This window comes from Leptodactylus fuscus, unplaced genomic scaffold, assembly GCF_031893055.1.
Source record: "Leptodactylus fuscus isolate aLepFus1 unplaced genomic scaffold, aLepFus1.hap2 HAP2_SCAFFOLD_246, whole genome shotgun sequence".
NCBI lineage: Eukaryota > Metazoa > Chordata > Amphibia > Anura > Leptodactylidae > Leptodactylus > Leptodactylus fuscus.
In genome coordinates this window covers 132,284-142,193 of record NW_027440269.1, presented here as the reverse complement: position 1 = coordinate 142,193, position 9,910 = coordinate 132,284, and positions in this window count along the sequence as shown.

Sequence of the window (9,910 nt, the reverse complement as noted above, 5' to 3'; positions counted from 1 at the left end):
CGGGTCTCCGCGGTATTGGCCGCTTTTCTCCCCCGAGTCTCCGCGGTATTGGCCGCTTTTCTCCCCCGAGTCTCCGCGGTATTGGCCGCTTTTCTCCCCCGAGTCTCCGCGGTATTGGCCGCTTTTCTCCCCCGAGTCTCCGCGGTATTGGCCGCTTTTCTCCCCCGGGTCTCCGCCTGTCTCTCGGTCTTCGCTTTTTTTTTTTTTTTCTCCGGTTCTCCGCCTCACACAACCTTTTGCGGTCACACAAGCCTTATTACCGCAGTTCTCTAATCCTATTGGCTACTGGGCTTCTCTCCTCGGACGCTGATTGGTTTGTGCGCTTGTCTATCATTTCAGGGCGTTGAATTTTTCTTATTATAACGGTCTCCTCTGGCCAATCACGGTGCACGAATGACGGAAAAGGGCGGTCCTACTGCGAGCTCTCAGTCCGTAGCCATGGTGATGAGGAGCAGTTCCGGTAGGTGGGCGGTGATCGGAAGGGGTGGAGTCAGGAGCTGCGAGGATCCAGTAGGTGGCGCTACCTCCATGATAGTTACTATGAGGCTCGGCCTATAAGAGAAGGGCAGTTAGTGTTACCTATAGGAGAGGGGCAGTTAGGGGTATCTATAGGAGAAGTACAGTTAGGGTTACCTATAGGAGAGGGATAGTTAGGGTTACCTAGAGGAGAGGGGCAGTTAGTGTTACCTATAGGAGAGGGGCAGTTAGGGGTACCTATAGGAGAGGGGCAGTTAGTGTTACCTATAGGAGAGGGGCAGTTAGGGGTATCTATAGGAGAGGGGCAGTTAGTGTTACCTATAGGAGAGGGGCAGTTAGTGTTACCTATAGGAGAGGGGCAGTTAGGGGTATCTATAGGAGAGGGGCAGTTAGTGTTACCTAGAGGAGAGGGGCAGTTAGTGTTACCTATAGGAGAGGGGCAGTTAGGGGTATCTATAGGAGAGGGGCAGTTAGTGTTACCTATAGGAGAGGGGCAGTTAGGGTTACCTATAGGAGAGGGGCAGTTAGGGGTACCTATAGGAGAGGGGCAGTTAGTGTTACCTATAGGAGAGGGGCAGTTAGGGGTATCTATAGGAGAGGGGCAGTTAGTGTTACCTATAGGAGAGGGGGCAGTTAGTGTTACCTATAGGAGAGGGGCAGTTAGGGGTATCTATAGGAGAGGGGCAGTTAGGGTTACCTAGAGGAGAGGGGCAGTTAGTGTTATCTATAGGAGAGGGGCAGTTAGTGTTACCTATAGGAGAGGGGCAGTTAGTGTTACCTATAGGAGAGGGGCAGTTAGGGGTACCTATAGGAGAGGGGCAGTTAGTGTTACCTATAGGAGAGGGGCAGTTAGGGTTACCTATAGAAGAGGGGCAGTTAGGGTTACCTATAGAAGAGGGCAGTTAGGGTTACCTATAGGAGAGGGGCAGTTAGGGGTATCTATAGGAGAGGGGCAGTTAGGGTTACCTATAGGAGAGGGGCAGTTAGGGGGTATCTATAGGAGAGGGGCAGTTAGTGTTATCTATAGGAGAGGGGCAGTTAGGGTTACCTAGAGGAGAGGGGCAGTTAGGGTTACCTAGAGGAGAGGGGCAGTTAGGGTTACCTAGAGGAGAGGGGCAGTTAGGGTTACCTAGAGGAGAGGGGCAGTTAGGGTTACCTAGAGGAGAGGTGCAGTTAGGGGTATCTATAGGAGAAGTACAGTTAGGGGTATCTATAGGAAAAGTGCAGTTAGGGGTATCTATAGGAGAAGTACAGTTAGGGGTATCTATAGAAGTACAGTTAGGGTTACCTATAGGAGAGGTGCAGTTAGGGGTATCTATAGGAGAAGTACAGTTAGGGTTACCTATAGGAGAGGGATAGTTAGGGTTACCTATAGGAGAGGGGCAGTTAGGGTTACCTATAGGAGAGGGGCAGTTAGGGGTATCTATAGGAGAGGGGCAGTTAGTGTTATCTATAGGAGAGGGGCAGTTAGGGGTATCTATAGGAGAGGGGCAGTTAGGGTTACCTATAGGAGAGGGGCAGTTAGGGTTACCTATAGGAGAGGGGCAGTTAGGGTTACCTATAGGAGAGGGGCAGTTAGGGTTACCTAGAGGAGAGGGGCAGTTAGGGTTACCTAGAGGAGAGGGGCAGTTAGGGTTACCTATAGGAGAGGGGCAGTTAGTGTTATCTATAGGAGAGGGGCAGTTAGTGTTACCTATAGGAGAGGGGCAGTTAGGGGTATCTATAGGAGAGGGGCAGTTAGTGTTACCTATAGGAGAGGGGCAGTTAGTGTTACCTATAGGAGAGGGGCAGTTAGGGGTATCTATAGGAGAGGGGCAGTTAGTGTTACCTATAGGAGAGGGGCAGTTAGGGTTACCTATAGAAGAGGGGCAGTTAGGGTTACCTAGAGGAGAGGGGCAGTTAGGGTTACCTATAGGAGAGGGGCAGTTAGTGTTATCTATAGGAGAGGGGCAGTTAGTGTTATCTATAGGAGAGGAGTTCTTAGGGTTACCTATAGGAGAGGGGTAGTTAGGGTTACCTATAGGAGAGGGGTAGTTAGTGTTACCTATAGGAGAGGTATAGTTAGGGGTATCTATAGGAGAGGGATAGTTAGGGTTACCTATAGGAGAGGGGCAGTTAGTGTTACCTATAGGAGATGAGTACTTAGGGTTACCTATAGGAGAGGGGTAGTTAGTGTTACCTATAGGAGAGGTATAGTTAGGGGTATCTATAGGAGAGGGATAGTTAGGGTTACCTATAGGAGGATAGTTAGGGTTACCTATAGGAGAGGGGCAGTTAGTGTTACCTATAGGAGAGGAGTACTTAGGGTTACCTATAGGAGAGGGGTACTTAGGGTTACCTATAGGAGAGGGGCAGTTAGGGGTATCTATAGGAGAAGTGCAGTTAGGGGTATCTATAGGAGAAGTGCAGTTAGGGTTACCTATAGGAGAGGTACAGTTAGGGTTACCTATAGGAGAAGTGCAGTTAGGGGTATCTATAGGAGAAGTGCAGTTAGGGTTACCTATAGGAGAGGTGCAGTTAGGGGTATCTATAGGAGAGGTGCAGTTAGGGGTATCTATAGGAGAAGTACAGTTAGGGGTATCTATAGGAAAAGTGCAGTTAGGGGTATCTATAGGAGAAGTGCAGTTAGGGGTATCTATAGGAGAAGTACAGTTAGGGGTATCTATAGAAGTACAGTTAGGGTTACCTATAGGAGAGGTGCAGTTAGGGGTATCTATAGGAGAAGTACAGTTAGGGTTACCTATAGGAGAGGGATAGTTAGGGTTACCTATAGGAGAAGTGCAGTTAGGGTTACCTATAGGAGAGGTGCAGTTAGGGGTATCTATAGGAGAAGTGCAGTTAGGGGTATCTATAGGAGAAGTGCAGTTAGGGGTATCTATAGGAGAGGGGTAGTTAGTGTTACCTATAGGAGAGGGATAGTTAGTGTTACCTATAGGAGAGGGATAGTTAGTGTTACCTATAGGAGAGGTGCAGTTAGGGGTATCTATAGGAGAAGTACAGTTAGGGGTATCTATAGAAGTGCAGTTAGGGGTATCTATAGGAGAAGTACAGTTAGGGTTACCTATAGGAGAGGGATAGTTAGGGTTACCTATAGGAGAGGGATAGTTAGGGTTACCTATAGGAGAGGTGCAGTTAGGGGTATCTATAGGAGAAGTGCAGTTAGGGGTATCTATAGGAGAGGGGTAGTTAGTGTTAACTATAGGAGAGGGATAGTTAGGGTTACCTATAGGAGAGGTGCAGTTAGGGGTATCTATAGGAGAGGTGCAGTTAGGGGTATCTATAGGAGAGGTGCAGTTAGGGGTATCTATAGGAGAGGTGCAGTTAGGGGTATCTATAGGAGAAGTACAGTTAGGGGTATCTATAGGAGAAGTGCAGTTAGGGGTATCTATAGGAGAAGTGCAGTTAGGGGTATCTATAGGAGAAGTACAGTTAGGGGTATCTATAGGAGAAGTGCAGTTAGGGGTATCTATAGGAGAAGTACAGTTAGGGTTACCTATAGGAGAGGGATAGTTAGGGTTACCTATAGGAGAGGTGCAGTTAGGGGTATCTATAGGAGAAGTGCAGTTAGGGGTATCTATAGGAGAAGTGCAGTTAGGGGTATCTATAGGAGAGGGGTAGTTAGTGTTACCTATAGGAGAGGGATAGTTAGTGTTACCTATAGGAGAGGGATAGTTAGTGTTACCTATAGGAGAGGGATAGTTAGTGTTACCTATAGGAGAGGTACAGTTAGGGTTACCTATAGGAGAGGTGCAGTTAGGGGTATCTATAGGAGAAGTACAGTTAGGGGTATCTATAGGAGAGGGGTAGTTAGTGTTACCTATAGGAGAGGGATAGTTAGTGTTACCTATAGGAGAGGTACAGTTAGGGTTACCTATAGGAGAGGTGCAGTTAGGGGTATCTATAGGAGAAGTACAGTTAGGGGTATCTATAGGAGAGGGGTAGTTAGTGTTACCTATAGGAGAGGGATAGTTAGTGTTACCTATAGGAGAGGTACAGTTAGGGTTACCTATAGGAGAGGTGCAGTTAGGGGTATCTATAGGAGAAGTACAGTTAGGGGTATCTATAGGAGAGGGGTAGTTAGTGTTACCTATAGGAGAGGGATAGTTAGTGTTACCTATAGGAGAGGTACAGTTAGGGTTACCTATAGGAGAGGTGCAGTTAGGGGTATCTATAGGAGAAGTACAGTTAGGGGTATCTATAGGAGAGGGGTAGTTAGTGTTACCTATAGGAGAGGGATAGTTAGTGTTACCTATAGGAGAGGGATAGTTAGTGTTACCTATAGGAGAGGTACAGTTAGGGTTACCTATAGGAGAGGTGCAGTTAGGGGTATCTATAGGAGAAGTACAGTTAGGGGTATCTATAGGAGAGGGGTAGTTAGTGTTACCTATAGGAGAGGGATAGTTAGTGTTACCTATAGGAGAGGTACAGTTAGGGTTACCTATAGGAGAGGTGCAGTTAGGGGTATCTATAGGAGAAGTACAGTTAGGGGTATCTATAGGAGAGGGGTAGTTAGTGTTACCTATAGGAGAGGGATAGTTAGTGTTACCTATAGGAGAGGGATAGTTAGTGTTACCTATAGGAGAGGTACAGTTAGGGTTACCTATAGGAGAGGTGCAGTTAGGGGTATCTATAGGAGAAGTACAGTTAGGGGTATCTATAGGAGAGGGGTAGTTAGTGTTACCTATAGGAGAGGGATAGTTAGTGTTACCTATAGGAGAGGTACAGTTAGGGTTACCTATAGGAGAGGTGCAGTTAGGGGTATCTATAGGAGAAGTACAGTTAGGGGTATCTATAGGAGAGGGGTAGTTAGTGTTACCTATAGGAGAGGGATAGTTAGTGTTACCTATAGGAGAGGTACAGTTAGGGTTACCTATAGGAGAGGTGCAGTTAGGGGTATCTATAGGAGAAGTACAGTTAGGGGTATCTATAGGAGAGGGGTAGTTAGTGTTACCTATAGGAGAGGGATAGTTAGTGTTACCTATAGGAGAGGGATAGTTAGTGTTACCTATAGGAGAGGTACAGTTAGGGTTACCTATAGGAGAGGTGCAGTTAGGGGTATCTATAGGAGAAGTACAGTTAGGGGTATCTATAGGAGAGGGGTAGTTAGTGTTACCTATAGGAGAGGGATAGTTAGTGTTACCTATAGGAGAGGTACAGTTAGGGTTACCTATAGGAGAGGTGCAGTTAGGGGTATCTATAGGAGAAGTACAGTTAGGGGTATCTATAGGAGAGGGGTAGTTAGTGTTACCTATAGGAGAGGGATAGTTAGTGTTACCTATAGGAGAGGTACAGTTAGGGTTACCTATAGGAGAGGTGCAGTTAGGGGTATCTATAGGAGAAGTACAGTTAGGGGTATCTATAGGAGAGGGGTAGTTAGTGTTACCTATAGGAGAGGGATAGTTAGTGTTACCTATAGGAGAGGGATAGTTAGTGTTACCTATAGGAGAGGTACAGTTAGGGGTACCTATAGGAGAGGTACAGTTAGGGGTATCTATAGGAGAGGTGCAGTTAGGGGTATCTATAGGAGAAGTGCAGTTAGGGTTACCTATAGGAGAGGTGCAGTTAGGGTTACTTATACGAGAGCTGTATTTAGGGGCTCTTGGTGTGAATATACAGGGTGGGCAGCAGTCAGCCATTGGTCCCAGTGTCTGTTCACATGGTGCAGGTTTGTAAGTGTTGATTGGTTGCCGTTTACAGCCGGAGGTGACATTACAGCCCGCTCTGTCCTGGTACCGGTGTAGTGATTGTCTGCCGCCATCTGGGTGACAGGGCAATAATGACGTCATCACTGGACACACGGGCGCCGCCGCCATATCATTATGGATCCTACAGGCAGTTCTCAATGAATTATCAGGCTTGACCTGAAGTACAGCGCTGTGTGAACAGGAACCTACTGCTGATAATATTGTCATCATCTCCATCTGGACCCTACAGCCAGCCCTCGGCCTGAATAATAGGGTGAAGGTCCCAATGGCGGGTGTATTATTGGGATCTGCCATCTATAAGAGCAGGCAGTCCATGTAGATGTCCTGATGAGCCATGCAGCGCCCAGTGTGAACAGTGAAAGTGATGCGATCATCAGTCAGCCTTGCTCTTAAGCCGCTCGTACACAGTAGACCTTCACCTGCTGAAGGGGCACATTTTGGAGCATCTGCTTTTCGTTGGTCATAAACCTGCAAACATTTATCCCATACAGTCAGCCATCAAGGAAAGATGGGCACAACTAAAATTGGCTGTGTTGGATTTTTGGCCGCCTGTCTCTGTTCATGTACAGGCCTGATTGACGGACTTGCGGACAGTTTGTGTATCTTTCCCTCTGACTGGCTGGTCAGGATCCCTGTGGGTTTGGACAAGGGTCGCCCCTTTGACTAGTATAGTAGATATTCGTCTCAGGTGTGCGGCCCACTTTAGTCAGGGTTAGGAGTATTACGCCCAAATGAATAGATAAGGGGGACATTCACACGATGTAACGCGGCATTAACTCCGACACGTAAACTCGTGTCAGAATCAGCGCTGCAAAACAGAATTCCATTGATTTCAATGGGTTCCGTTTAGTGCGTATAACACATTGAAGTCAATGGAATTCTGTTCTGTAGCGCTGAATCTGACAAGTTTACGTGTCAGAATCAATGCCGCGTTACATCGTGTGAATGCCCCCTAAGGGGGCACTTCATACAAGGGCAGGTAGGACTGAGCAGCATGTTGAGCATTATCTGCACCCACTATAGGTAGCGCTCACTCACTTTAGGTACCCCGCCACTAGTTTATAAGGCAAGGACAGGTCATCTATAGTAGACAGCAGAGCAGCCCTTTACAATTAGTCTGACAGATATAAAAGAAACTAGGAAGGGGGCACTTACTTTTTCACAGCACTAAACGTCTCCTCACAGCAGTTTTGGATTTATTTTATGTCTATAACTGCAGATTGTGGGTTTGAGGGGCCCAGGCCTGTCTGATCTGGCTACCACCGCTTGTAAGGAGAACAGCTACACTACGTGCGTCCTTAGGGTCTCGTCGTTCTTGTTGGGACGTGTGGGTGATGGGGGGGAGCGTAGAGTGGGTGGGTGACGGGGGGCGTAGAGTGGGTGGGTGATGGGGGGGAGCGTAGAGTGGGTGGGTGACGGGGGGCGTAGAGCGGGTGGGTGACTGGGGGGGGGGGGGGGGGGGGCCTAGAGCGGGTGGGTGACGGGGGGGGGGGGCGTAGAGCGGGTGGGTGACGGGGGGGGGGGGCGTAGAGCGGGTGGGTGACGGGGGGGGGCGTAGAGCGGGTGGGTGACGGGGGGGGCGTAGAGCGGGTGGGTGACGGGGAGGGCGTAGAGCGGGTGGGTGACGGTGAAGGCGTAGAGCGGGTGGGTGACGGTGAAGGCGTAGAGCGGGTGGGTGATGGGGGGACTTAAAGGTCTTTGGATGGTGGGTGGGGTATAACAGTCCGTAGGGTCTCATCTTCCTCTTAGTTGGTGACCGCTATATGGGGAGGTGGGGGTGGGGTGGGTGTATTGGGATAAATATAACAGTCCGTGGAGTCTCATCTTCCTCTTAGTTGGTGGCTGCTATATGGGGAGGTGGGGGTGGGGCGGGTGTATTGGGATAAATATAACAGTCCGTGGAGTCTCATCTTCCTCTTAGTTGGTGACTGCTATATGGGGAGGTGGGGGTGGGGCGGGTGTATTGGGATAAATATAACAGTCCGTGGAGTCTCATCTTCCTCTTCCTTGGTGACTGCTATATGGGGAGGTGGGGGTGGGGCGGGTGTATTGGGATAAATATAACAGTCCGTGGAGTCTCATCTTCCTCTTAGTTGGTGACTGCTATATGGGGAGGTGGGGGTGGGGCGGGTGTATTGGGATAAATATAACAGTCCGTGGAGTCTCATCTTCCTCTGGTTTGGTGACAGCTGGACACGTATTGGGCAGCGATCTCCACAGTGGCCTCTTCTTCTCCCAGTAGGATGTAGAGTTTCCTCTTCTCCCAGTCTGGGATGTGGGCAGAGAGTCTTTGGTAGTAGACGGCCCTCACAGCTGAGTATTTGGTGCAGTGTAGCAGGAAGTGGGTCTCGTCTTCTAGGGCCCCCTGGTCACAGTGCTGGCACAGTCTCTTCTCCCGTGGCTTGTTCGTCTGCCTGTATCGCCCCGTCTCTATCTCTAGGTTGTGGGCGCTCAGTCTGTACCGGCTCAGGGTCTGTCTGTGCTTGGGGTGGCGTATTCTCTCCAGGTAGGTGGCCATGGTGTAGTCCCTTTGTAGGGATTGGTACACATTGGTGAGTCTCTTGGAGTTATTTATTTCGTTTCTCCATTCTTCAATGTACCGCTCTCTGTTTGCCTCTGTGGTCGCCTTTATTTCGGCCTTGGTTATCATCTGTTGGAGTTTTTGGTTTGGTGGTTGGCTGCTGTTTGGTTGGTGAGTGTCTGGTTTGCTCAGGTGGCTTAGCCATGCTTGGTGGTGGTAGGAGTCGCTCCCCTGTATGTGTGCCTGGAAAGCTAGCGCCCTCTTCTGTATGGTGAGCCATAGGGGGAGTCTGCCTAGCTCTGCCCTGCAGGCTATGTTGGTGGTGTTGCGATGGACATGGAGCAGGTATTTGCAGAACTCCAGGTGGAAGTTCTCTGTTGGGCTGGAATCCCACTGTGACTGGTCTGGGTAGGTGGCTGGGCCCCAAACCTCACTGCCATAGAGAAGGATCAGGGAGATGACAGCGTCAAATATCTTCATCCAGACCCTCACCGGTGGTTTGAGGTGGTACAGTTGTCTTCTGATGGCGTAGAAGGTTCTGCAGGCTTTTGCTTTCAGGGTTTCTATTGCTGCTTTGAAGCTTCCTGATTGGCTGAGCTCCAGCCCCAGGTAGGTGTAGCTGTTGGTTTTCTCCAGTGTGGAGCCGTTCAGTGTGAATTGTGGGGTGGTGGAGGCTTTATTGTGGCCCTTCTTCTGGAATACCATGACTTTGGTCTTCTTCTGGTTGATGGGTAGGGCCCATGTGGTGCTGAATTTTTCCAGCACTGACAGGCTTTCTTGGAGGTCTTTCTCGGTGGGGGCCAGGAGTAGGAGGTCGTCGGCGTATAGCAGGAACTTCACCTCTCGATTGTTCAGGGTGAGGCCTGGGGTTGGTGAGGCCTCCAGGGCTGTAGCCAGTTCATTGATGTAGATGTTGAAGAGCGTTGGGCTCAGGCTACAGCCTTGTCTGACCCCTCGGGCCTGTTGGAAGTATGCTGTCCTTTTCCCATTCACCTTCACACTGCACTGGTTTCCGGTGTAGGAGCTCTTGATGACGTCGTACGTTCTTCCTCCTATTCCACTCTCTAGGAGTTTTAGAAGTAGGCCTGGGTGCCATACTGAATCAAACGCCTTCTTAAAGTCCATGAAGCAGGCGAATATCTTGCCTCTTCTGGTGTTGTGGACGTGCGTCTTGATGAGGCTGTGCAGGGTGTAGATATGGTCTGTG